The 20522-nt window shown below is 47.9% G+C and overlaps 2 long non-coding RNA genes across 6 annotated transcripts; one reads left to right on the top strand and one right to left on the bottom strand.

The window, feature by feature from the left end:
- LOC147370234 (uncharacterized) lies at positions 1–3118 on the top strand. Of its 2 annotated transcripts, none has more exons than XR_015165133.1 (2): positions 1–311; positions 1900–3118. It is a non-coding gene; the product is annotated as an uncharacterized LOC147370234 (long non-coding RNA). The 2 variants fall into 2 exon arrangements; XR_015165132.1 differs by lacking the exon at positions 1–311 and adding an exon at positions 463–964.
- Positions 3119–3975: 857 nt separating this feature from the next.
- Positions 3976–19500, bottom strand: LOC147370235 (uncharacterized). Of its 4 annotated transcripts, none has more exons than XR_015165131.1 (3): positions 19377–19500; positions 14207–14304; positions 3976–4103 (listed from the first exon to the last, which is right to left on the bottom strand). It is a non-coding gene; the product is annotated as an uncharacterized LOC147370235 (long non-coding RNA). The 4 variants fall into 4 exon arrangements; XR_015165129.1 differs by lacking the exon at positions 19377–19500 and adding an exon at positions 15669–15802; XR_015165130.1 differs by lacking the exon at positions 3976–4103 and adding an exon at positions 12491–13487.
- Between the last annotated feature and the right edge of the window lie 1022 nt (positions 19501–20522).

Below are 20522 nucleotides of genomic sequence, written 5' to 3' on the forward strand. Positions count from 1 at the left end.
GATTTCTGTTCCCTAGATAGGTTCGTTTGTTCTTATTTTAGATTCCACATAAAGTGGTATCATATGGTCTGTCTTTCTCTCTGACTTCCCTTAGTATGATCATTTCTAGGTCCGTCCACATTGCTGAAGCTGGCCTTCTTTCATTCTTTTTTACGGCTGAGCAGTATACCACAAGGAGGACAGTCTTATCTCAGGTTTTTAACTGAGGAGCCTGAGGTCCAGGAAGACCAGGTGAACCCCCTAAGGTCACGCAGCAGGCGGTGGAGATGAGAACTGAACCCAGTTTGCTGACACCAGGGGCCGACAGAAAGGTGAGGTCATTAATCCCATCCACCTTCAGAGAAATATTCCCGGGGTTGGCGGGGGTAGGGGCGGGGGGGAGGCAGCGCGGGGGCGGGGGTGGGGGGGACACGGGTGTCAATCATGAAAGAGGGTGGAGCCTGTTGAGCACTGATTAGATTCACAGTATCAACCAGACTCAGGCTGGATCAGAAGCTCCTGAGCAAAACACCTTAACAACGCCAGGGCTTTTGTTTCTCTAGGCTCAAGAGGCAGCCTAGGGGGACTCTGCTTGCCTTGTGGGAGACCAGAAAAACCAAGGCTCACGTTGACCTCTCTTCTGGGTGAGAAGGGTGGAACTGAGCCTGTTCTCTCAGGCAGGGAGACAGAGAGGACTCAGGACTCAGCGATGAGACCTGAGCACTCAGCAAAGCTAAAATAGGAAACACACGAAGGCGGGCGCAGTTTCTAGTCGGGGTGGAGCATTAGAAGAGGACTCAGAGCATCAGAAGAGAAATCGGGTAAAGCGGGGAGCGCAGAGGGAGAGGCTTCCTCTAGGAGCACTCCTGTGGGGCTGAGAGAACACAGGCCACAGATTCCAGCTCCCACCGCTGCGCTCAGCCAGCCCCGTCCTGATGCCTGAGACCTACCTGCATTCGGAGGGTGAAGCCCCCTAGTACGGCAGGTAAGTGGGAAGAGGTAACCACTGCCCCTCAGTACCTGCGGAGATGGGGGTACAGAGATCCAGGGATCCAGAAGACCCGCCCATCCCTGCGAGGGGAGACCCCAGCAACAAGGCACACCAGCTCCATCCTTCATCCTGTAGCAGACAAGGGGCAGGGGGTCCAGGACCCAAGAGTAGGGGAGCAGGATGTGGGTCATGGGGAGTGTGGTTTGCACAGGGTTTGGGCTACGGTGGGGTTCAGCAGACACTTTCTCCTTTCCCATCCCCATTTAAAAGGAAGATTCCCTTGCACCAGTTCCCTGGGGACTAATTGGGGGGGGGGGGTCCCTCTCCCTGCCATCTCCACACAGTCCAGCCATTCGAAGGGCATCACCCGGCACAGCTAGGGCTGAGTCTGTTCTGAGGGGCTGGTGCCAGGCCTTGGGATTGTGAAATATTTTCCCTGTCACCCTTCTGTGTGCCGGGCACTCAGTCGTGTCAAGACTCTCTTGTGACCCTGTGGACAGTAGCCCGACAAGCTCCTCTGTCCATGCGATTCTCCAGGCAAGGATACTGGAGTGAGTTGCCATTTCTTTCTCCAGGAGATCTTCCCAACCCAGGGGTGGAACCCACGTCTCCTGCATTGGCAGGTGGATTCTTTACCCCTGAGCCACCTGGGAAGCCCCATATCACCTTTGGTTCTGAATAAAAAATGCAATCTGACAAAAATTGTCTACTACTTTAAAACAATTGAGAACCATTCTATTCCAAGCCACTTTTCTCTGTGTTCAAGTTTCCTAACTGGGGACCACAGTTGATATTGACCCACGAGTGTTTTCAGTTGGGGCCTTCAAAAGGTGTTTTAGAAACCAGACAATTTTGGGGAAAAAAAATATATATATATATATATAATTTTGGTTTTTTAATTTGGTCTGGTCCTATCCCTCACTTTCCAGCTCATCAGTAGCCTTGAAAAATAACTGTTTGCATTCCTGGTACTGGATGGAGCAGAACAAAGCTGGAATTCTTTCAAAACTTCGTTTCCAAAGAATGAGCATCATTTGACGTGTCTAGTAGTTCCCTGGAAGACCCACTCAGAAAACGTGTCTTCATTTCAACAGACTCAAAGTCCCCTCCATAAAGAAGTCTCCCTCTAGGATGGCCATAATAAAAACATTTTAAAATAACAAGTATTGGCAGGGATGTGGAGAAATTGGAACCCTCACACATGGCTTGTGGGAACTGAAAAATAGTGCAGACTCTATGGAAAAATTTAGCACTTTTCCAAAATGTTAAATAATGTTACTAAGTGAGACAGCCATTCTCTTGGATATATTCCCAAAGGAAGTGAAAACAGACCTCCACATGAGAATTTGTACATGAATCCTCATAGCAGCAGGATTCATAGTAGCTGGAAAGTGGAAACAAGCAATTGTCCATCAACGTTAAACGGAGGAACACAACTCCACACAATGCAATATTGTTTGGCTACAGAAGGAAAAGCACTGACTCTAACTGCAGCGTGGAAGAACCTTACAAACGTGCTGACTGAAAGAAACCAGGCACAAAGACTGCATGTTGTAGGATTCCATTTACACAAAACGGGTGAATCCATAGAAACCGAAGGCATGGGAGTGGTTTCCAGGGCTGGGGGAGGGGAACAGGGAGAGACTGCCTAACTAGGATGGAGAGTCATTTTGGGGAGGGATGAAAACATTATGAAATTAGAGAGTAGTGATGGTTGTGCAACCTTGTGAGTGTGAGAAAGCCATTACATTTTACACTTTTAAATGGTAAATTTCTTGCTATGTGAATCCTATCTTAAAATTTTTCATCACTTAGCAAAAGTATAAGGAGGACTTTGCTGTGTTTTTTTTTTTTTTTTGTCTTACAGACCAAGTGTCAGCTCCAGATTGCACTTTTGATATCGACTTTCTATACCTGACGTTCAGTCTGGCTTTTTGAAGCATAAAGTAAAGAATATGAATATTTAATCTGGATTTGATTGGAGAGGAAACAAGAGCAGAGATTGGTTTTAAGCCATTTCAGGGGCTGGCTCTCTAGCTATTGTTAGCTTGTTCCTTGTGGAACTCTGTTGCTGCTATACTCATGTATAGAGGAGTCAGTAAGGGAATCTTTTAAAGTCTAAAAATAAAAGTCAATAAGAAAAAAAAATGCAAATTGTCAAGTTACAATGAAAAAACATGAAGTATGAAAATATTTGAAAATTATATAACAAAAATCCAATGAAAGAAAAAGAAAAGCATGTTCAAAATTGATTCTTAAGAAAATAAATGGATACAGGCAATAAACACACAAATATACAGTCAGGTAACTTAAAGATTACAGGTTGAAACAATAACAAGACATCATTTTTTTTACTATAAAATATCAAATTACACAATGATTATGATGAACTGTAAAACCAGTGTCTCTGAGAGTCAAGAGTACATCCCTGTAATTTTGGTAGGGCAATACAGGAGACCCAGGTTCTATCCCTGGGTCAGGAAGATCCCCTGGAAAAGAGAATGGCAACTCACTCCAGTGTTCTTGGCTGGAGAATCCCATAGACAGAGGAGCTTGGCAGGCTACAGTCCATGTGGTCGCAGAGTTGGACATGACTGAGCAACTAACACAAGACATACATTATCATGAACTTTCTGGAGGGCTTTTTGACAGAAGCTATGGAAAGACTGAAAAGCTACAGAAAATTATTCCGTGTGTTTAGGGATCAGAAAAAATTAACAGTATAAGTTCTCAGTTCAGTTCAGTTCAATTCAATCGCTTGGTTGTGTCCAAATCTTTGCAACCCCATAGACTGCAGCATGCCAGGCCTCCCTGTCCATCACCAACTCCTGGAGTTTACCCAAACTCATGTCCATTGGGTCGGATATGCCATCCAAACATCTCATCCTCTGTCGTCCCCTTCTCCTCCTGCCCTCAATCTTTCCCAGCATTGGGGTCTTTTCAAATGAGTCAGCTCTTCACATCAGGTGGCCAAAGTATTGGAGTTTCAGCTTGAGCATTAGTCCTTCCAATGAATATTCAGGACATAAGTTCTAGAATCATGTAAACCTAAGTTTGATCATAGTCTTCACCATTTACTAGCTGTTTAACCTTGGACAAGTCATTTGATGTCTCCAAACCTCAGTCACTTCACCTGTAAAATGGAGTTAATTCTAGTACCAGCTTCCTCAATTTCTCTGAGCACTTGTTAACTGAGACAACATTTGTACAGCACTGGAGCAGTCACTGGCCCTTGTAAACACTCAACAAATATTCACCATTTATTGTCATTAAGAATTTATTCTAAGAATGTGTGAGGTTTGTGACAATATTCTTTATACTAACACAAAAGAATGTCTAAAAAGGTGAAATGTTAAATAAATTATAGCTCATCTACATAACAGATTTCCATGCAGATATTTTAAAGTATAATAAAAATCTTTATTGACTTAGAAAAATGTTTACATTATACTGCTGCTGCTGCTGCTAAGTCACTTCAGTCATGTCTGACTCTGTGTGATCCCATAGACAGCAGCCCACTTGGCTCCTCTGTCCTTGGGATTCTCTAGGCAAGAACACTGGAGTGGGTTGCCATTTCCTTCTCCAATGCATGAAAGTGAAAAGTGAAAGTGAAGTCGCTCAGTTGTGCCCGACTCTTAGCGACCCCATGGACTGCAGCCTACCAGGCTTCTCCATCCATGGATTTTCCAAGCAAGAGTACTGGAGTGGGGTGCCATTGCCTTCTCTGACATTATATTGCTAAGTAAGGAAAAATGGGTTAAAATACTATAACATGAAACTATATAAAAAGTCTGCAAAACTCCAAGCACACAGTTCAGATGGTTGAGTGAACATGGATGTGTGTGATCAGTCTCTAACTGATTTTTTTTCCTTCAAATGACTTATTTAAAAAAAAGTAAGCCTTATTTTTTAAGGCCAGTTTTAGGTTCACATCAAAACTGAGTGGAAAGTATAGAGTGTTCCCATAAGCGCTCTGGATTCAGACATTCACAGCCTCCACCCTCTGATCAAGATCCCCAAGGGAGTGGTACCCATTGAAAGGTTGTTGTTGAATCACGCGAAGACACTGGGATTCTTGGCCCCTGGAGGAGAAGAATTCAATCCAGTGCCAGAGACAAGGCTTGATCGCTCAGAGCTTTTGTGTAATAAAGTTTTATTAAAGTATGAAGGAGATAGAGAAAGCTTCTGACATAGGCATCAGAAGGGGGCAGAAAGAGTACCCACCTGCTAGTCTTCAGCTGGATGTTATATAGTCACTAGCAGTCTGTTAATGAAAGAAAGGAGTGTCTTAAAACTCAGAATGGGACCAGGCCCCTCACCCATAAGATGCATTTTGGGATAATCTTGGCACCAAATGGTTCATCCTGGGCCATAAAATGATTAACTTGAATCTTGAAGAAGGGCAGACCACCATACAAATAGTTTCATTTACATAGATTAGGGGAACAATATCTGAGTATAACATACTGGTTCGTCAAGTAGGTTCTGAGCCAAGAGGCGGAACCGACTTGAAGACAGAGTCTGGGGTAAATGCATAGTACATTAGCATAGCTTAAGACAAACATTCCCATAAGGAAAAGGCATTGGTTATCTCTAGGTTTGAGAATAGTTAACTTCAGGGGAAACCAGGTGTCATTATGGCAATGCAGTATTTTAAGAGAAACCTCCTTTTAAATTTGTATAGAGAAGGAAAAAATATCGCTAGTTTGTTTCCTCCTGTCACTTAAGAGAGATAAAAATGTCTGACTCTTGCAGGCTATTTCCTCCATTTGGAGACCCCTGGCCTTCCTGCCTGTTAGCCTCTCACCATGATACAAAGATGATCCACGTGGACACTTCATGATCACCCAATGTCCATAGTTTACAGGAGGGTTCACTCTTGGTGAGCACACATTCTATGAGTCTGGACAAATACGTAATGACATGTATCAACAGGATCATCCAGAATAGAAGCACTGCCCTGAAAACCCCCTGGGCTCTGCTTTTTCATCCCTCCCTCCATTCCCCCAAACCCTGATCTTTTTATATTCTGTGTAATTTTGACTTTTCCAGAAAGTCAGATTGTTGGACCCATATAGTTGCACTTATCTCACACACTAGCAAAGTAATGCTCAAAATTCTCCAAGCCAGGCTTCAACAGTACATGAACCATGAACTTCCAGATGTTCAAGCTGGATTTAGAAAAGGCAGAAAAACCAGAGATCAGATTGCCAACATCAGCTGGATATCAAAAAAGCAAGAGAGTTCCAGAAAAACATCTATTTCTGCGTTATTGATTACACCAAAGCCTTTGATTGTGTGGATCACAACAAACTGTGGAAAATTCTGAAAGAGATGGGAATACCAGATCACCTTATCTGCCTCCTAAGAAATCTGTATGCAGGTCAAGAAGCAACAGTTAGAACTGGACATGGAACAACAGACTGGTTCAAAATTGGGAAAGGAGTACGTCAAGGCTGTATCTTGTCACCCTGCTTATTTAACTTCTATGCAGAGTACATCATGTGAAATGCCAGGCTGATGAAGCACAAGCTGGAATCAAGATTGCTGGGAGAAATATCAATAACCTCAGATACACAGATGACACCACCCTTATGGCAGAAAGTGAAGAGGAACTAAAGAGCCTCTTGATGGACGTGAAAGAGGAAAGTGAAAAAATTGATTTAAAACTCAACATTCAGAAAACTAACATCATGGCACCTGGTCCCATCACTTCAAGGCAAATAGATGGGGAAAGAGTGGAAACAGTGACAGACTTTATTTTGGGGGGGGGGCCTCCAAAATCACTGCAGATGGTGACTACAGCCATGAAATTAAAAGACACTTACTCCTTGGAAGAAAAGCTATGACCAACCTAGACAGCATATTAAAAAGCAGAGACATTACTTTGCCAGCAAAGGTCCATCTAGTCAAGGCTATGGTTTTTCCAGTGGTCATGTAAGGATGTGACAGTTGGACTATGAAGAAAGCAGAGCACTAACGAATTGATGCTTTTGAACTGTGGTGTTGGAGAAGACTCTTGAGAGTCCCTTGGACTGCAAGGAGATCCAACCAGTCCATGCTAAAGGTGATCAGTCCTGAATATTCATTGGAAGGACTGATCCTGAAGCTGAAGCTCCAATACTTTGGCCACCTGATGCGAAGCACAGACACACTAGAAAAGACCCTGATGCTGGGAAAGATTGAAGGCAGGAGGAGAAGGGGACAACAAAGGATGAGATGGTTGGATGGCATTACCGATATAATACACATGAGTTTGAGCAAGCTCCAGGAGTTGGTGATGGACAGGGAGGCCTGGTGTGCTGCACTCCATGGGGTCACAAAGAATCAGACATGACTGAGCAACTGAAATGAACTGAACTGAAGGTTCCTCCATGTCTTCCCATGGCTTATGGCTTTTTAACTTCCATTGTCTGGATGGATCACAGTACCCCTTCACCTACTAAAGGCATTTTGGTTCCTTCCATGTTTTAGCAATTATGCTATAAAAGTTGCTATAAATATCCATACACAGATCTTTGTGTGCACATAAATTTTCTTAACTAATTTTCATGACAGCTTCATTGAGCTATAATTCATACACCATAAAATCTACCCATTAAGGAATAAGATTCAGTGATTTTTAGAATATTCATAGAGTTGTACAATTATTAGCACAATTAGTTTTGAACATTTTTATAACCAAAAAAGAAACTCTCATCTCGAATCCCAACCTTGCTGCTGCTGCTGCTGCTAAGTCACTTCAGTCAGGTCCAACTCTGTGCGACCCCATAGACGGCAGCCCACCAGGCTCCCCTGTCCCTGGTATTCTCCAGGCAAGAACACTGGAGTGGGTTGCCATTTCCTTCTCCAATGCATGAAAGTGAAAAGTGAAAGTGAAGTCACTCAGTCGTGTCCGACTCTTTGCAACCCCATGAACTGCAGCCTACCAGGCTCCTCTGTCCATGGGATTTTCCAGGCAAGAGTACTGGAGTGGGGTGCCATTGCCTTCTCCATCCTAACCTTAAACAAGCACTAATATACTGTCTGTCTCTAGATTTGCCTGTTCTGGACATTTTTGCAACATGTGATCTTTTGTGAGTTCTTCACTTAACCTAGCATTTTCCAGGTTCACCCATGGTATTGCCTGTGTCGGGACTTTGTTCCCTCTGCCCCCACTGTCTGGAGAGAGCACCTTTTTCTATACCTCTTCATCAGCTGATGGACATGTGAATTGACTCCACTTTTCGTCTCCCGCGAATAATTCTGCTGTGAACATTCGTGGGCAGGCTCTTGAAAGATTGTTTCTTTTTTTTTTTTTCAGTGTTACAGCTCTATTTTATTTAGAAGATAGCAGGAGAATCCAAGACTTGAAGAGAAGAGAGTGGAGGAGTGCGTGGGGAGGGAGGGAGAGAGAGAGAGAGAGAAAGAGAGAGAGAGAAAGAGAGAGAGAGCGCGCATGCACGTGGGAGAGAGATTCCAAGAGAAAGCGCTTTGGCTCCTCCTTTTATATATTTTTTCCTCCACCTGGGCCTGCCCTATGCAAATTGGGCTTAGCCAGGAGTGCTGTTTGTTCTGTTTGTTCTGCCTGAAGTCTTCACTCTGGTCCTCGGACCTCCCTTGTCTTTCAGCCACCGCCGTTTTGGACTCCTTTTCCCTATTCTACCTACCTAACATTCCCCGCTCAAGAGATGGGAGGCCCAATTCTTTGGGAATAGGGGCGTCGAGGTCTTTCTGGCTACTTCCTGCTGAACTGGGATGGCGAGGGGTATTGGGCCTCCCCCTCTTGCTAGTCTCACTCCTCAGAGTCCTTATAGCGGTGTCCAACGGTGTGTGATATTTTCTGTGGTCAGCTGTAGTTTTATATCTTTGTTGAACTGGCACTGCATGTTGTAGCTGGTTGACCTGGTGGCAGAGGCTTAGCCTCTATGGTCTCAAAACTGGAGGCTACTGCATACCCAGCTCTTCTTTTTCCATCCAAGATAAAGCTGCTTCCATCAGTGTACCAGATTTCCTCAGGATTGGTCAGAGGATCTTCTGAAAATCCCTCTCGGGGTTTTGTCCAGTGGTCCAAGGTTTCTGCCACATCCAGTTGCACCCTCGGCTCCAGCCCCGTGATGGTTATCTGTGACAGGCGGGCTGGCTGGAGCGGGCCGCTTCAGTCCTCTTGAACCATCACGAGGGTAGGCTTGGCGCTTGACCTTGAGGCTCTTGGGTCCCGAGGGCAGAGTGCCGCCCAATGTCCCAGTTGATGGCATTTTTGGCAAGCCATTCTAGGAGACTTGACACTCTTTGGCCCAATGCCCTGCCCGTCTACAGATCAGGCATCTGTCTCATGCCTTGTCCCTCAAGGACTCGGGGCTTGCCATAGGGCTTCTCTGGAGGGCGGCCAGCATCTGGGCATGCCTTGTCTTTCTTTCTCTCCTTCTCCTGGGCCTTGGCCTCCTTCTCCTGTTCCCTGTTATAAAAGGTACTGGTGGCTGTCTGGACCATCTCATCTAAAGAGGCAGCAGGGTCCTGCTGTTGTAGCTGCTGTAACTTAATTCTGATATCTGATGCACATTGGGACAGGAATTTGTCCTTTAAAAGCACCTGTCCCTCGTAAGAGTCTAAGTCCAGGTTGGTAAACTTTTGGAGTGCCTCGTTTAACCTCTCCAGAAAGGCAATGGGGTTCTCACTGGGCTCCTGAGTTATTGCTGAGACCTGGGCACAGCTAATTACTTTTGTTGGGCTGCTTTCAGTCCTGCCTTCACACGGATTAGAAAATGATCCCTTTCCCAGATGTGCTCAGGGTCATTATAATTCCAATTAGGATCGGAGGAGGGAACTGCAGTTTCCCCTACTGGGTATCTATCACTGGACATGTGGAGCCCTGTTGCATACCTCCGGGCTTCCTTTAAGACCCTGGTATGTTCAGGATCAGATAAAGTTTGACTAAATATGACCATGATGTCTTTCCACGTCAAGTCAAAGGCCAAGGTAATATGTTGGAATGTATCTATATATTTGCCTGGGTCATCTGTATAACTTCCCAGGTCTTGTTTGATCTGCCTTAGTTCTAAGAGGGAGAAGGGCTTATGGACCCGGGTTGGTCTGAATTCTCCACCAGTTTCAACTAAGGGACATACTTTAGCTGGCTTTTTTGGAGGAGGTGCTCCCAGATATGGGGGCACGTTTAGGTATGAGGAAGGAGCACCAGGCAACTCAGGAGCTGTTGGAGGTGAGCCTTCATGAGGGGGTTCCTTTTCTTGGTTGCCTGTGCCTAACACCATTTGCCTAGTGGGCTCACTTTTAGGGTGTACTACAATCCCATACTTAAGACAGTTCCTTCATATCTCTTAGTCAGAAGAAAATTTGGATATAGGGGATCTCTGTCCATTTCCCTTGTCTTTTGCAGAATAATTCTAATTGCAGGATGGTATTGTAATTTAAAGTTCCATCCTCAGGCCAGTGTTCCTTGTCCCCCAGTGGATACTGTGGCCACGCAGTGGCACAAAAGAATTTCAAATGACTTCTCCTTAGAGCTAGAGGGTCGAACAGTTTCCAGTTATCAAGGATACATTTCAAGGGCGTCTGCCAGGAAGTGGATTTGTTATTTCCCATCTTAACCAGAGGTCTTCTGGAATCTGAAACTGGGTCGTGTGAGCTTCCTGCTGAGTTCGTTTTTCACTGTCCCAGTTTCCAGCACGGTGGGCCTTCCCTGCGCTGGGTTTCTTCGTCTTCTGCTTCTAGTGCGGGAGCTTCACTGAGTTGGGCTCCTGCTGTGCTTGGCCTCTTCCATGCAGAGGTTGTTTCAGCCAGGTTATATCCGAGTCACGGCACCATAGATGTCACGCGAGTGTATGTTCCTCGGTTCTTTGTCTCGTCACAACAAAGATTTGGAGCGACAGACATTAAAGCCCTCGGCGCGTCACAGCTCTTGGGTCTTGGACAAACCATGCTACAGCTCTTAAGCAAATCAGTGTTACAGCTCTATTTTATTTAGAAGATAGCAGGAGAATCCAAGACTTGAAGAGAAGAGAGTGGAGGAGTGCGTGGGGAGGGAGGGAGAGAGAGAGAAAGAGAGAGAGAGAGAGAGCACATGCACGTGGGAGAGAGAGTCCGAAAGATTGTTTCTGAGCCATGAAAGGCACTGGGATTCTTGACCTCCAGAGGAGAGGAATTCAATCTGGGGCCAGTGACAAGGCTTGGCTGCTCAGAGCTTTTGTGTAATAAAGTTTTATTAAAGTATAAAAGAGATAGAGAAAGCTTCTGACATAGACATCAGGAGGGGCAGAAAGAGTGCCCCCCTGCTAGTCTTTAGCTGGGTGTTATATAGCTACAAGCAGTCTGCTAATTAGAGAAAAGAAATGTCTCAAAACTCAGAGAATGGCACCAGGTCTCTCAGCCACAACATGCGTTTTGAGATAACATTGGCACAAGGTGAGCTGTCCCGGGCCATAAATGATTGACAGAAATCTTGAAGAAAGGCAGGTTTCCAAGCAAATACAGTCTCATGAACATAACTTAAGAGAATATTTGCATGAGTAAAACATACTGGTTTGTCAAGTGGGTTCTGAGTCTTATTAGGCGGAACCAACTTGAAGACAGAGTCTAGGGTAAATGCATAGTTCATTAACACAGCTTAAGACCAACACTTCCATAAGAAAAACGCACTGGTGAGCTCAAGATTTGAGAAAAGTTAGGTTCAGGTGGAACCAGGTGTCGTCTTGGAAACAGAATTTTAAAAGAAACCTCTTTTTAAGTTTGTATAGAGAAGGGGGAAAAAATCTAACACTTGTTTGTTTCCTCCTGCCGCTTAAGAGAGAGAAAAAAATTGTCTGACACTTGCAGCCCATTTCCTCCACTTGGAGACCCCTGGCCTTCCTGCCTGTTACCCTCTCACTCTTCTGTGGCCATATGTTTGCATGTCTCTTGGGTAAGTCCCGAGGAGTGGAATTTCTGGGTCACAGGATAGTTCTGTTGAACATTTTGAGGAGCTGCCAGACTGTTTGGCAGAGCAGCTATGCTAACGCCAGCTGAGTCTGAGGCTCTAATCACTCCACATCCTTACACATCTGCTGTGATCTGTAGCCATAGAGCAGGTCCCCTGCACAGGAACTTTCAAGCTGCAAACTTTCAAAGATGCAGACGTGCGCTGGCATGTCCCAGCACGTAAGTTAGTAGTTCATGCGTCTGGTGTACATTGTCACATGCGTGTGTCCTCTACCAGTGGTTGTGCTTTTGTGCACGTCACTGTACAGAGTACAGCAGTGCAGAGTCTTTACTTCCTGCCCATCCACTCCACGCCACCCCGGAGGCCAGCTGTTGTACTATCCTACTGCACTTTTCAAGGTACCGAAAGGCTAAAAATGTTTTATTTTGTGTGTTTCTTCGGCCTTTTATTATCATTTATGTGAAAAGTATTATAAACCTGTTACAGTAGAGTACTATATAGTCCATCGTGTTAGTTAGGGTACCTAGGCTAACTGCTGGACTTTCAAGCAGCACGCTCAGAACGGAACAGAACGGAACTACTCTGTATATAGGGGACGCACTGTGTGACCGCTGTTGTCATTGTGGTGATTTATTTTTATACATTTTATGCATTTTGCAGTCTTACAGTGAGTGTGCACCACTTTTGTAATCGTGAAGGATGAGTTGCTAATACAATCCATAAAAGTTGTGAGTGAAAGAGTGCAAAGAAATGCAGATCTCTTCTGGAAAATTGGGCGCAACAGGCCAAGCTGAAACATTGGCCTCTGTTGACATAGGGGAGTGCTCTGTGGTCTGCCACCCCGATGTCCTCTGAGTTCTGCTCACCAAACAGTTCCCTTACTTTGTTCCCCAACTCCAGGAAATGCACATTCAGGGACTGGCCCTCCCTGGTTGAATTTGGGGTTTGCCTCCTCATCACCCTGCTTTGAGGCTCGCCTCACTTTGCTGCTTGTGGGCAGCAGAAAACACACCACGTGTGGAAGAACTGTCGGGATATTTCAGGAAGCTGCTGGAAACCATCCTTGTTAGCAGGTCCTCTTGTAGGCAATATTATCCCCAGCAAGGCCCAAGTCCTCGTGGAAAAATGAGGTTCACAACTGCTCGCTTATCCCCAGGACATTGCTGTTCACTTGAAGCTGGCACATCTAAGTGCTGCTAAAGAGCCTCTTGATGAAGGGGAAAGAAGAGAGTGGAGAAGACGGCTTGAAACTCACCGTTAGAAAAGTTCATGGCATCCAATCCCATCCTTTCATGACAAATAGATGGGGAAAAGTGGGAGCGGAGACAGATCCAAAATCACTGTGGATGATGACTGCAGCCATGAAGTTAAGACTCCTGCTCTTTGCAAGAAAGCTATGACACATGCAGTGCACGCTCAGTTGCTTCAATCCTGTCTGACTCTTGGCGACCCTATGGACTGTGGCCTGCCAGGCTCCTCTGTCCAAAGGATTTTCCAGGACCCCGGAGTGGGAACATTCCCATCTCCAAGAAATCTTCCAGGGGATCCACATTACAGGCAGATTCGTTCTCATCTGAGCCACCAGGGAAGCCCTTGACAAACCTAGACAGCATATCAAAAAGCAGAGATAACACTTTGCTGGCAAAGGTGCATATAATCAAACCTATGGTTTTTCCGGTAGTCATGTACAGTGTTGAGAGTTGGACTATAAAGAAGGCTGAGCAATGAAGAACTGATGCTTTAGAATTGTGGTGCCAGTGAAGACTCTTGAGAGTCCCTTGGACTGCAAGGAGAAGAAACCAGTCAATCCTAAAGGAAATCAACCCCAAATATTTATTGGAAGGACTGATGCTGAAGCTCCAATACTTTCACATCACACCTGATGTGAAGGGCCAACTCATTACAAAAGACCCTGATGCTGTGAAAGATTGAAGGCAGGCAGAGGAGGGGGCGGTAGAAGGTGAAATGGTTAGATAGCATCACTGACTCAATGGACATGAATTTGAGCAAACTCTGGGACATGGCAAAGGATGGAGGAGCCTGGTGTGATGCAGTCTGTGGGGTTGCAAAGGGTCAGACAAGACTGAGTGAGCAACAACAACTGCTGCCAAGTAAGCCCACGCGATCAGAACTGTGCTCCTGGGATACTGTATTGTTAGTGGGCAATCAGATGACAGGGACGATTTCGCTTTTTAACTGCAAACCTGGTGATACAGTCATTGTGGAGCCCAAGTACACCGTTCAGAACAATAATGAGAATGGCAGTGGGCACTGTGGCTGGAGGACTTGATGCCTCAGCTCTGCTGCCGGTTTGTACACACCTCTCGATCCTCTGACTGACACTCGGTAGCTTCCTTGCGGCCTGTTTCTTCACCTTCCGGAAGGTTGCAGACGCCATTCCTCATGCAATCAGTCAGTTCTGCAGTAGCAAAGAGACCATTTCTGTATTAATCGGGGCATTTTACTCTACATTTTTTGATGCTTTGACATCTTGGGCTCCTGCTGACCCTGCAACCCTTCCCAGGGTTTTCCTAGAAACAGCCAGTGGCTGGTCTGTACTCACATGTTTTCTACACAAACTGACCAGTAATAAAGAGCCCAGACCCCCAGCCACCTAGTCTAAGACTGTCGCCATCTGAACCACCGCTCACCTGCCCTACTCACCCCAAAGGCAGGGACCAGACTACTAGGGACAGCGTCCGCGCCCCAGAGTCTGCTGAAGTTATTCCCACCAGCCAACCCCAAGCCAGCCTGTCCTCAGCTAGTCCCTTCCCCTGGGAACAGGGTAGAGGCTCTTCCTTGTCCGTGTTTTCCTCTTGCTCTCATTGCCTCCAAAGGACTCTGGTGCTTTCCCATGTGGCCCTGCATAGCTCGCTAGACCTGTTTCGGGGGATCTGTGAGTATGACACACTTCTTCCTTGACAGCAGTCACTTCCGGGTTGGTATCCTAGCATGCTGATGAAAACAAGTCCTGACTACTCTTTATACACTCCTGGAGACTCAGTTGACTTATTTGTGTGTGTGTGTGTGTGTGTGTGTGTGTGTATGCCTGGATGTGCTTGTGCTGTGCTGTAGCAGGATCTTACTTCCCCGACCAGGGATCGAACCTGTGTCCCCTTCAAGGTAAGCAGAGTCTTAACCACTGGAAAGTGAAAGCCGCTCAGTCATGTCTGACTCTTTGCGACCTCATGGACTATACAGCCCATGGAATTCTCCAGGCCAGAATACTGGAGTGGGTAGCCTTTCCCTTTTCCAGGGGATCTTCCCAACCCAGGGATTGAACCCAGGTCTCCTGCATTGCAGGTGGATTCTTTACCAGCTGAGCCACAAAGGAAGCCCAAGAATACTGGAGTGGGTAGCCTATCCCTTCTCAAGGGACCCAGAAATCGAACCAGGGTCTCCTGCACTGCAGGTGGATTCTTTGCCAACTGAGCTATCAGGGAAGCCCTTTAATCACTTAAGCACCAGGGAATCCTGGAGACCCAGTCTGGAACTCCCCCCACCTCCCATTTCCTCAGTAGCCTTCAGATGACTTTGTAACCACCTAATTCCCTGTCCTAATTCTCTTTCTGCCTAGAAACCACTAGAGGGTCTTGTTTCCTGCAGTAAAACCCGGTGATAAAGCCACATAGCCAATTGCACAATTGGCCAAGAACAAAGACCCACACCATCTGCGCCAAGCACCCAGCCCCTCAACCAGGAAGCCCTGATCTGTTTGCACTGGCATATGCCTCACCACCTCCAGTCTCAAAGGTGTTCCCCTCTCTGAAAGCACTTCCTCACCGCATACGGCTGGTCAGCGTCCAGGGGAATCTGTAGCTTGAGCACAGTGTTTCCCAGTTCCTTGAAGTCCAGATCACTTCCCTGCAGTGACCTGAGCTCGGGGTTAGGTTTCGGTCCCCAGGGAAGACTTTCTGTGAAGCTGAACTGAGTGTTCTTCCCGTTTTGCAAAGTCACCAAGGATGGCCGGGATTTTGAGATCACTTCCTGCCACCACCTGCGTCTTCAGAGTCACTCTGGCTCTGGCTGCTGCAGCTGAGGGGGGAGTTCCTATCAGAGCCCATCAGATATTTCTGCCTGCATGTGTCCTTGAAGTCCTTTCCCAGTCTGAGATCTTGGAGGCAACTTCCCACATGATATAGATGGATCTGGTAGCTCATTCTGGCCATTTTCAGAGCGTTAAAGATTTCAGTCTAATCTGAGGCTGACTTGTTTTGTTTTTTTTTCCTTTTTCATCTCATATCTGGTTCAAAGTCACGCCCTTCCCCCAGTGCAGGCAGAACCACAGCAGGTACGAGGACATCGTGTGTCCTTCAGCTTATCCTGTTCCCTCACCTTCCAGAAGGTTACAGAAGCCATTCCTCACACAATCGGTCTGCAGTAGCAAAGGAACTATTCTTGTATTAATCAGGCCTTTTAACTCTGCATTCTTCGATGCTTTGACATCTGGGGGGTTTGCGGACCCTGGAGCCCCTCCCAGGCTGGTTAATTCCTAGAGACAGCCAGTGGCTGGTCTCTACTCACGTGTTTCCTCTCCTTTCCTCCGTACACCTGGTGTGTCTGGATCCTCTGGAGCTGGGGGAGGAGGGTGAGCAAAGGGGATGGAGATGTGCTGACAAGGCAGCTCTGTTGAATTCCTGTTGGGATCTCTGGCTGTTGGTTCCTGCTGTATGGGCTTCCCAGGAAGTTTGTGATAAAGAACCTGCCTGCAGTGTGGGAGATGCGGGAGACCGGGTGTAATCCCTGGGTCGGGAAGAGCCCCTGGGGGAGGAAATGGCCCCACACTCCAGTATTCTCACCTGGGAAATCCTCTGGACAGAGGAACCTGGTGGGCTACAGTCCATGGGGTCGCAAAGAGTCAGACACGACTTAGCAACTAAATAACAATCACAACCTGCCATGCAACCTATGCTCAAAGGCTGGCCCTTTTGTTAATTTCTTAGGGCTGCTGTACTAACAAACCACCACCATCTGGGCACTTAACCCAACAGAAATCTATCCTCTTACAATCTGGAGGCCAGAAGTTCAAAATCAAGGTTTGGACAGGGCCGCACTTCCTCTGAAGTCTCAGGGGAGGCTCCTCCCTCCCTCTTTCAGCCTCTGTTGGCTCCTGGTGTCCTGGGCTGTGGGCAGCTTCACTCCAGTCTCTGACTCTGTCTTCACACAGCCTCTTCCTCTCAGTGCCTGTGGAGTTCCCTCTTCTTATAAGGATGCCAGTCACAGGGATTAAGACCACCTCCTACTCCGGGGTGACCTCATCTTCACTAATGACATTAGCCACAAGCCCATTCCCAAATAAGGTCACATTCACAGGTCCTGGGGCTTAGGACTTCAACATACTTGTGTGTGGGGGGTTATACAATTCATCCTTAACAGCCCCCTTTATCCTCTTTCTTTCATGGGGTGTTTTGTGGGCTCTTTGGAGCTACCCCCATCCCTCACTTCCTGCCCTTGTCACCTCCTGGGGCTCCTGGCGGGGGAGGTGTACTCTCTCTGATCTCTCACATCTTTTTTTTTATTTTTTGGTTGTACCACTTGGCATGTAGGGTCTTAATTCCCCCACAAGGGATCAAACCCGGGGCCCCTGAAGTGGAAGTATGATATCTTAACATTACCCTGGACCCCCAGGGAAGTCCCATCACATCTCTGACCCAAGGGGTTCACCCTGGAGGTCCCCTTGCCCGGCCTGCAGACTCCTGAGCAGTGTTTTTCCAGGAGGGCTCTAGTCTGGTTCCTTCCTTGACTTCCCACGGCCCGCCTGGCTCCAGGGCGCAGATTCCACCCCTTGCTGCTGCTCCTCTGTGGGCCTCCAGAGAAGCTCCAGGAAGGAGGTGCCACTTGCCTGGGGGCCCCTGAAATCCAGAGGCCAAGCCCTCAGGCCCCGGCGTCCCTATCGTCTGCTCAGGAGCCCAGGCCTGCAGCTCAGGACACGTTCAGGAGCCCGAGGTTGGAGGGATGCAGCCCCCAGCCAAGGGATGCCCAGAGTCTCCAGGAGCTGGAAGAGATGGGAAAGGACACGCCCCCAGATCCTTCAGAGGGAGCACCACCCTGCCACCACCTTGACTTTGGATTTTTCGCCTCCAGAACTGTTCAAACATAACTTCCTGCTATTTCAGGTCACCAAATTGTGGTAGCCCTGGGAAATGGCTACAGTAAATACTAAAGTAAAAGTCTGCTAAGTGAGTGAATGAATGAATGAATTCAGCCCCTCTCTATGGGATCCTGGGGAGCCCATTGCATCAAGACATCACCCCAAGGGAAGAGCAGGGGTCGGGACCACTGAGGGTAAGTCCCCACTCTGCTGCTAAGTGTCAGTTCCGCCCTGGCCGCAGTCTCCCCAGTTGGAGAGGGGGTCTCCAAGGTCCCTGGGGTCGCCATGATCTGACAGGAGCGTGCAGAGACCTAAAAGGCTCTCTCCAGGCAGCTGCACACACCCCGGCTCGGAGGCCTCAGCTGGCAGAGGACCCCCAGGAGCCACTCCCCCACCCAGAGCAGCGCACAGGCTGTGTGCCCAGCAGCGGCAGCTGCTATGAGTCTGTGTGTCTGCCCCCGGGTTACCTTAGTGACTGTCTCTCCCCCAGGCTCCCCGCGGCAGATGGGACCAGCCGGCGGTAGGGCTGGGGGAGAACTGTCCCCTGGCTGGGAGACAGCTCGGTGCATCATGAAGAGCTCAGCCTCTCGGCCAGGGCAGAGGACCAGCGGTTAAGAGAATTCACAGCGGTGCTAGAGACAGGCTTGGCTTCCATTCAGGGGGTGCAGGGAGGCACCCTGGGATCGTCCTATCTCCTGGAAAGTCTGGCCGGATTCCCGGACACAGAGAAGGAAGACTATTTTTGGCAGCTTGTAACAACCCACAGAAATGTATCCACAAACCCTGCCTCTGTATTCTCCCGAGAGGATACTTGGATGGCCAAGATGGATGGTTAATTTCAGCAGGCTTGCATGGGTTTTAAAAACATTCAGATCTCAGTGCATTTAGGGTGAAGCACAGCTGACTTCACTCTTGGGGCCTTTCCAATGACCGATTCTTCCTGCGCAGCTGCTGCCCAGTGGGGTGGCCCCTGCCCCTGGCAGCTGGGTGCAGTCCGAAGGACACTGGCCGAGGTCCCAGGACACGTGCACATGAGAACAACCTGGGTGACTTTGAAGAAGTTGCTGCTATGCTCCGGGCCTCCGCGGACTCATTTGGGAACTCAGATTACAGTGTCTGTTGTGCCCACCTCCAGAGACTGGGAGAAGGTCCAGGTGGGCAGACACGTTGGAGGGACTTTCTAAGAAAGGACCTGGGCCCTCCATTCCAGAGAAACAGATTGAGAAGCTGGAGGTAGAGGCAGCTTGGTGCGCAGTAAGGCTGCAGTCCCCAAGTATTTTGGCATCAGGCTCAGGTTTCGTGAAAGACAATTTTCCCAAGGACAGTGGGGTGGGGGACACGTGGGGAGTGGTTCAGGCAGTGATGCAAGCAATGAAGAGCATAGATAAAGCTTCACTCACCTGGCACTCACCTCCTGCCAGGCAGCCCACTCCTAACAGGCCAAAGACCAGCACCAGTCCAAGTCGCGGGGGTTAAGGAGCCCTGCAGTAAAGGATTGATTGTGCCCCAAAGTGTGGCTTTGCCTCCAGCTCCTGGGAGGTAACCTCTAAGCCCTTGGAATGTTCTGCCTGCTACCAGTTCCTTTGGTTACCTGGCTTTGGGGCTATGCCAGACAGTTTCACCTAACTGTGTGGTCTAGGGTGGGGCCCATGGCCAAGCAGTATCAGCTTGCTCTGCTGAAAGGAGCTAGATACAAAAGTCAGCCACAGGGGCAGTCAGCTGTGTCTGAGTGGCTCAGCTCCGTAAAGACCCCAGACACCCAGGGTGGCCGCATGCCCTCGGCTGGCTAAACCCAGCACACACATCTCACGTGGCAGCTGGGAGGAGTGAGGCCCATCCTGAGTCTCCTGGGAGAGGACCACGGGCTGCTCACCCCTGGGATTCTCCTGGACCCTTCCCCAAGCCCCGTGCCCCTCTTTTTGTTGCTGTTCATACTCTGTGAGCTTTTGCTATAATAAACCACAACCCGTCCAGTCAGACAGGGGTCCACACTTGTTTTAATGCTGTGCTGTCACCATCTTTAAATCTTTTTTCATACTTTTTGGCCAAGGAACTCACCTTTGGTTCTGCACTAGGTCTTGCAAATTATGCAGCCCGTTTTGCCTGGCAAGGCATCAAGTATCGTACAAGCGCAGGATCTGGTTATAACCTTTGCTTACCAGGAAATGATGGGATCCATCAAGGTGGTTTTCACAGCTGCCTCTTGCATTATCGTTATTTATTTTGTCTTAGACTTCATGAAACTACCACCTTTCCCACCTGCCGTAAGCCCCTGAGCCTCACCCCGTGGGGGCACCAGAGGCTTCTGAACCCCAGGCTTGCTCCCCTGCCCTGCTGTTGTCTGTCCCTCTTGACTTTGAGCTCTTGGTTCTTCCACTCCATGTCCCCCTTCCCTCCAGAAACGCTGCAGCCTGGACTCAGCCATCGTCGTGGCCCTGCTTTGTCCCTTTCTCCAGATGCTGCTTCTTTGTCTCTCCCATTTCCCTTTGCTCTACTTTCTCCCTGCCCTTCAACCCTGGACGTACCCCCAGAGTGGGTTCCCTCTT

The sequence above is a fragment of the Bos grunniens genome, chromosome 6 (genome assembly GCF_055505025.1).
Source record: "Bos grunniens cultivar Pamir isolate PY7600 chromosome 6, Bosgru_T2T1.0, whole genome shotgun sequence".
NCBI lineage: Eukaryota > Metazoa > Chordata > Mammalia > Artiodactyla > Bovidae > Bos > Bos grunniens.